Source organism: Spinacia oleracea, chromosome 6, assembly GCF_020520425.1.
Source record: "Spinacia oleracea cultivar Varoflay chromosome 6, BTI_SOV_V1, whole genome shotgun sequence".
NCBI classification, from domain to species: domain Eukaryota; kingdom Viridiplantae; phylum Streptophyta; class Magnoliopsida; order Caryophyllales; family Amaranthaceae; genus Spinacia; species Spinacia oleracea.
Window position 1 is genome coordinate 110111174 of NC_079492.1, and position 7868 is coordinate 110119041.

The window sequence follows — 7868 nt, forward strand, 5'->3', positions numbered from 1 at the left end:
CTCTACTACATGAGAACATTGAGTTTCAAATCGTAGAAATCTGTACCACTTCGACACCTCAAACATTGTCGGTGAGGTCAATGAAGTCAATCTTCTTTTGCTTCCCTTCTTTAATCAAGTAGTCAATTTCCTCAATAGGTTCTCGCTTTAGAAGTCTGTCATCTGCTTTAGCAGTGTGTATTATTCTATCTCCGTTATTATTTGGTTCAATGTTTCTCCAATCGGAGTGCCCTATAAGATAAGAATCCCTTTCTTCCATAAAAACTTCACTGACCTTTGGAACGTAGTAAAGGTCACTCAGCACCTTAGACGTCTCGGAAGGCCCAAGGCGATCAATGACGACCCTCATGAACATCCTCCATTCGATCTTGAACCTTTCCTGTTCAATTTCGACAGCCATATATTTGGACCAACGTCTTGTTGCTGGGACGACTACAAAAGTAAACGTGATCTGTTAGTTAAAATTATAATGAACACGAATTCACATCAAGTTACTGAAGAAATGAAACTCATACCTTTCCCATTCACTTTGATTGATGTCTGAACGTCTGCCTTTCCCTTTCCCTTGGGTGCGTTAGACACTTTACGCACTCCTTTAGCCATTACTAACTTGTATGATTACTAAACTATGTGTGGTTAGGTTCTGCTTTGCTCTTTTGTTGATTGCTCTTGTGAAATATGATTATGTTTTTGTAAAGATCTACTTATAAGTAGTGTATAAATTGGGAGGTGAATGTCAGACATTGTATCTCCAAAACGGCGGAAACTTGATATGGAGTTGTTGGTTTACTTATATTCATTATCCTTGATTAAAATTATATTTTGTGTGTGAAAGGTTAAAGAACGACTTTTTCCTGGTTTATACTAATTAATTCTACGTTTTATCACAGTATTGCCATAACCATTATAGATGGTTTTGTTTCCCACCATTATTCCTACACACATTACTTCTAAAAGGAGGTAGTTCTACTAGTTAGTGATAAATAATTAAAAACGAAAACATCAAATATTTAATTTAAGTACTTACTTAATTATTACGATATAATAATTAATTAGTATCTTCAATTCATCTTTATTCCTCAAAAAAAATTGATATGGAACACGAATACGAGATTGACGAAAAAGACTCGTGAGCTTGAAATAGCCTTGTGTGTTCTAACAACATTCACGGTCATTGAAATAGAGGTATGTTCTAACTTCTTAGGGGTTACATGGTGGATCGGCAAATGCGAGATTGACGTTCAAGTTCGCAAAGACTCGTGTGTGGGAAAAGGAGTTATGTTCTAACGTATTAGGGTTACATGGCCGATCCCCAAGACATACGTGTACGGTCTATTTTGCAAAGTCTTGTGTTCTTGAAATAGACTTGTGTGTTCTAACAACATTCACGGTCTAGTTTGCAAAGCCTCGTGTCATTGAATTAGAGTTAGGTTCTAACGTATTAGGGTTACATGGTCGATCCCCAAGACATACGTGTACGGTCTATTTTGCAAAGTCTTGTGTTCTTGAAATAGACTTGTGTGTTCTAACAACATTCACGGTCTAGTTTGCAAAGCCTCGTGTCATTGAAATAGTGTTAGGTTCTAACGTATTAGGGTTACATGGTCGATCCCCAAGACATACGTGTACGGTCTATTTTGAAAAGTCTTGTGTTCTTGAAATAGACTTGTGTGTTCTAACAACATTCACGATCTAGTTTGTAAACCCTAGTGTGCTTGAAATAGAGTTATCTTCTAACGAATTAGGGTTCCATGGTCGATTTTCGACACATACGTGTAGGGTCTATTTTGCAAAGACATGTCTCATTGGAATAGACTAAGGTTTTAACGACAATGACGGTGTAATGTGCTGAGTTTCTTTTGTGGGAAATGGTGGTAGGTCCTAACGAATTAGGGTTATATGGTGGATCGGCAAATGCGACATTCACGGTCTACTTTGCAAAGACTCGTGTGCTTGAAATAGACTTGTGTGTTCTAACAACATTGACGGGCTAGTGTGCTTGAAATAGAGTTATCTTCTAACGAATTAGGGTGTCATGGTCGATCCCCAAGACATACGTGTACGGTCTATTTTGCAAAGACATGTGTTTAATTAAACGTGGGTAGGTTATTACCACCGACTGTTACAAGGTAGACTAATGTTATTGATTAACATATTTAATTAATTGGGGGAAATGACGCTGTTAATTTATTAATAATACATATATTTATTTCAAATTATACAGATTTGAGTTTACCATACCACTAAAACTATCTCTAAATTAAAAAAAAAAAAAAAATAAAAGGAAAAAATAAAATGTCCACCTACCGACTAGATTACTCCTTTCTAACTTTTCGTAAAGTGATGTTGGGAATAACCGAAGTTTTGACCCCCAAACCTGATTTGGGTTAAAACTTTTGACAACTTTACTCAAATTCATTTTCAAAATTCTAGTTCTCAAAACAATTACACTCCTTCTATCACAAATTGCTGAGATTTGGGCTAATTTCGTGGGCATACAAACATGTAAGTTCATAAATTTAACATTTAAGTCTGCAGTTGTGGCATTGTTTTCATAGTTTTGTCAATTTGTTCCTTTGTAGTAGTTCCTCGGATGTTAGATGTTGAATGTTAAACAATTGACAGGGAAAACCACCCAGATTTAACAGCCGGAGTGAACTCCACGTTTGGGTCGGTCGGAAAAAAGGCTGTGGAAGTTGTGGCAGCTCTACCAGCAGCTCAGCCCGGTAAAGGGCCCGCAGACCCGAGATCCGATACTTCCAAGGACCATTCCACTGCAAATTTGGTGCCCAACTCCGACGACATATCAAACACAAATTCACAATGCGAGCTAGATAAAGATCCCCAAAACACTGACGTATTGATTGAACCCAACAAGGAGCCCGATCCTGACCCATTTGAAAGAAACTCCGAAAATAATGTTGACACAAATTCAAACAAGACCCAAATTCATGAGGAAAAAAATGTGATAAAGGAAGTTGACAGAAGATCAGACTGTAATCCGGCCGATGCGACCCAGGAAAGACTTCCCAACGAAGAGCTCAGAAGCGAAACAGGAGAAGAACCCAAGGTATTTACTCTAATGTGTACTGAAATAAGTTTAAATTCGTTTACATTCGTTTAAATTCGTATGTTAATGTAGCGTAGTTGACTGTAGTTTATTCTTGGATTGTGATGTATTATTAGCTAATTTATAACAACATTTGAATAACATAATGAAGGTAGTGGACAATATTTCTATCGTAGCTGACGAAGTAGATCAGGTAATTCGGTTAGTCCCTTACCAAATTTATTTTTTATTACAGTATAAAAACACCTGGACATAGTTCTTTTTGCCCTGTAATAACCCCAAGTCTATACTTGCTTCCATTCAATTCCTTCTTCCTTATAGGACATCATTTGGGAAGATATCGGACAATTTGAGGAAAATGAGTTAGATATGAAAATCAAGAACATAAGCAACTACCTTTTGAACGAGGATGATGTGGTTAGTTGTTTATGAACTTAGTTGTAATGGTAGATTAAACACATAGATAACTGGAATTTATCATTACAAACAAACACGTAGGAGTACAACCAACCTGAACGAACAACACAATCTACAACAAATGTTAATCCATATAGTGCTGACTCGAACACCCAATCAAGCAAAGGTGAACGTAGTGATCAATTGCAAGACATTGTTGACAATCAAAATGATAAGCCAATGAGGAAAAAAAGGGGACGACCACCATTGACCGCAGAGGAAAGAGCAATTAGGCCAAAGCCTAGTGGAACATGGAAGCCAGGGGGACCTGGACGACCACCTTTAGGAGAGGGTCAAAGTAAAGCACGTAACCAGGTATATTTGCTGGAACAAAGTTTACTTTAATTTTATTGTTTATAAACTACATATATTGACCATGTACGGATACAAATTGCATAATACATCACTAAGGGTCTACCCGTCCCTTGTGACAGACATGGTTCTGTCGTTGTGCCCCATTCGACGGGACTGGGTAGAGGATGTTGGGTTTGGGTCAATTTTGGATTTGAAAATCAATAAAGTAGATGGGAATTTCATTACTTGGTTAGAATCTAGATGGGATTGGAAGAAGCAGGTGTTACGAATACGTGACGATTATGAGTTGATTATCGATGAGGAGATGATATCATGGATTACGGGACTACCAATAGGGGAGGATGACTTCCCGTTAATGAAACTGGATGAGGATCTGGTGAAAGAGTTTGAAACTATTTATGACATGAGGAAAGGCATACAATACACCAAAGTGTACAACTTATGTGTGACTGAAGTTAATGATAAATTTTTGTTCTTGCGACATTTTTTGTTGCTTACCTTTGGATGTCTTTTCTGCATGACTAAGTACAATTTCATTAGTCCAAAATTACTACCCATACTACAAAAAACTTATGTTCGTGATCCAAACGCGTGGAATTGGTGTGGGTTTCTATACCGTTGGTTAACTGGGCGTGGTAAGGAGCAAGGACGTGCCCCCGCATTCATTTTGATGGTACGTACTTAGTGACACATTAATTGGTGTGCGTTCTGAATATAAATAATGCTACATTCATTTATGAGATGTTTTTTGTTTGGTAGATTGCTTACTGGACAGAATCAAATATTCAAAAACTGCAAAGGCATGGAAGACTGATAGTCCAAGACTTGGGGCGTGGAATACGGACGATGTTAAAGCCGTAATGAACCTTGACAGGGGTACAGATGGTAAATTTGGGTATGCACAGGTAATAACAATTACATTTCAAGTTTATATATTACGTGCTACATATTTCAACAATGAATGACATACAATACTGTAGGTAGTTCGTGATGTGGTATACGGCGAAGAGTATCCGGGAGGAAAACCTTTGACCCGTCGTCCTTGGGCTGACCGTAAGGGTAAAAACAATGTCGGGAAGCCAACACCGCCCCCAACCGAATGGTTGAGACTATGTCAATCTCAATGCAAAGATGGTGCGAGGCAGAGCATCCCTAGGAAGGTAATAATTCATTCGACTGTGTACCAGGGTTCAAGGGTTGTGCTATTTATTCATATGGTAAACATGATTGCCTTTCTGTATCCTTTCAGGCAAAGAATGTATCCGCAGGTGACTTAAATGAGAAAGTCATGGCAAGTCAGAATACGGGTTTGAGGGAACATGTAGAGCAAGAACATGATGGACAAAACGTAAGAGACGTTGAAGTAGATGTAAATCAACTAGATGAAAACCCTGTTGTGCACGATGTGAGTGCGAGGCAACACACTGATGAAGATGCAACCGAATCGGATGATGACTTGGTCTCGAAATCTGGTGTTCAACCGACAAGGCGATTTGATCCGATTCAGAAATCCATTGCAGCTATTATATTAGATCGTAAAAATTTCAGTGAGCAAGTGTTGTTCAAGTACAACAGCGTAGCACTAACACGTGGATTATTGTATGATTCTTTTAAGAGCAAGGGAGAAATAGGTCTTGAGGTAAGCACTTATTTTTCATACGAAATTCCTGTGTTGTGTATTGCAAAACACAAGTTATAAACCTACCAACTATACTTTTTGTTTGTTAGGTCATGTCTGCATGGTGTGCTTGTCTGAACAAAGACATCGCAGAAATGGTGTTTATGAATTCGTACGTGGTCAGCCCGGTAGAATTGGTAAGCCTAAGCCTAATCGACTACTAAGTTTTGGTTTGGGACTGATGTTAAACAACTAAGAAAATTTTCCATTGATGTATTAGTGTGCATTATATGAAAGCTGCGACCAACCATCAATGAAATTTAATCCGTTGCATTTGAAGAACATGGTGGACAAGGTCATGGTTGACATGGCTTTGGGATTTAATTTAGTAAAGATCAATGAGGTAATAGAAATTACTATTCACTTATTCTTCGTGGGCAGAAAGTTAGCATGTCAATTAATCTGATTCATTTCCCGCAGCTTTATCTACCCATAAACACGACTGGCCGATGGTACACGGTGAGGGCAAAAAAGAAATCCTCACCCGCTGCAGACGATGGTCGGATTTGCGTTTATGACACGGGCAAGAAATCACACACAGTGTGCAGTGTGTCCGCGACTATAGTACATATTTTGCTGAAATTATTCGCTACCGTGCAAGTACCTTTGGGATTCCACAACAACGAATGGGATATATCGACATATGTTGTAAAATTGGTAAAGAAGCCGGTGGAAAAAACTCCTTTCGACAAGGGGCTACTGTGTATGGTTCGTTTGTTGTCGGTCGTGGAAAGTGTAGCGGATCTGATAAAGGTAACAGGATCATCTCCCTTTCCATTCAAACTTAACTTTTACTTGTACTAATACGAGTGTGCTATACGAAACAAATGCTAAACAAGTGAAGAACTACATACTCGGCCGTCTTGTGGGGAGTTTCTACAACGAGGTTAACTCCAATCAAGTGTTGGACATATTAACCAACAAGATCGGATAAATGGCGTTATGTATTACGAAACTATTTTCCGTTGGTGTTTACATTCATTACTCTCTTGTGAGCCTAAAGTCAATACAAATTTGTAGACATTAATTTTATTTAACTTTGATAATTCTCTGTGGACCCGATTGATACATTTAGGCGAATTTTTACTTAAAAGCCTTTTCCATTTTTTAACTAATATTAACGAGGAAGTATTTAACTAAATACCATCTTATTAATAGCTGAGTAATTGATTAAATATAACGTGTGTGTAAATAAATGACTAGTGTATGAAATTGTGACCTATATTTTTATTTTGGGGACCATTATACAATGTGACATAAAAAATGGGTGTGAATTTTTTTTTTAGACAATTCTTCAAATGATAGCGAAAAAGGATACGAGTTCATGAACTCAAAACAGTGCAAAATGGATTAGGATTAACATCACAAAATACACTGCCCAACAAATGGGTTTAATGGAAAAACTAAAACTATTATTTTCCCAGCGGGTACAACAACCAAACCTCCAAAACATATACGTAACAATCTCAATCAATTACAACATAAGAGCAGCTACAATGTCATTCGACCTCCAAGTCGTGTACGCCATTCGTATGTATCATAATCAAAAGTCTGAGATATATCTTCAGATAAATTAATTTGAGAACTTTCGGGAATGTCTTCTAGCACAGGTCCATTGTAGTAAGGATGCACACGTTCATCGTTGACGTTATTTGCATGTTCTTGCCTAGCCCGGTAGCTAGGAATATGGCCATACATTGACCCGATAAGTTCCTACAATGAGCGTTAACCTGATTAAATTATAGTGGTTCAAATAATAACCTAATAAAGTACTTATTAAACGACATAAAATTACCTCATTGGCTGCAATCTCAGCGTGCGTACATGCTTGTGTAATCCCCCGCAAATTTATAAATTTTATTAATATATTTTAACGTATAGTTATTTATATTTTAAATAGAATTTACGAATTTTATATATATATATATATATATATATATATATATATATATTTAACGTAATTTATTTTTATACGTTCTAAATATTTCAACGATTTATGAAATCAAAAATAATTTTAGAATTTTATGTTGAAAAGAATTCGAATTACGAAAACACGTTCGATTGAATTTGGAAAACAATCTTAACCGGTTTTGGATTCAAACAAACTCAATTCTAATCCTAGCCCAAATTGACAAAGCCCAAAACAAGAAAACCCATATTCTCAACCCACAATTCAACTTCACGTAAAAAAAAAAACAAAAAAACCAAAACCCCTATTCTCTCCTCTCCTCCAATTCACGTGAAAAGCAAGCAAACTGCTTCAGCCATCGCCGCCCTCCTTGCTGCTATCCCTCACGCCGCCGGCCAACCACCTCAGACACTCCTCCTCCGTCGCGTGCAACCTTCCTC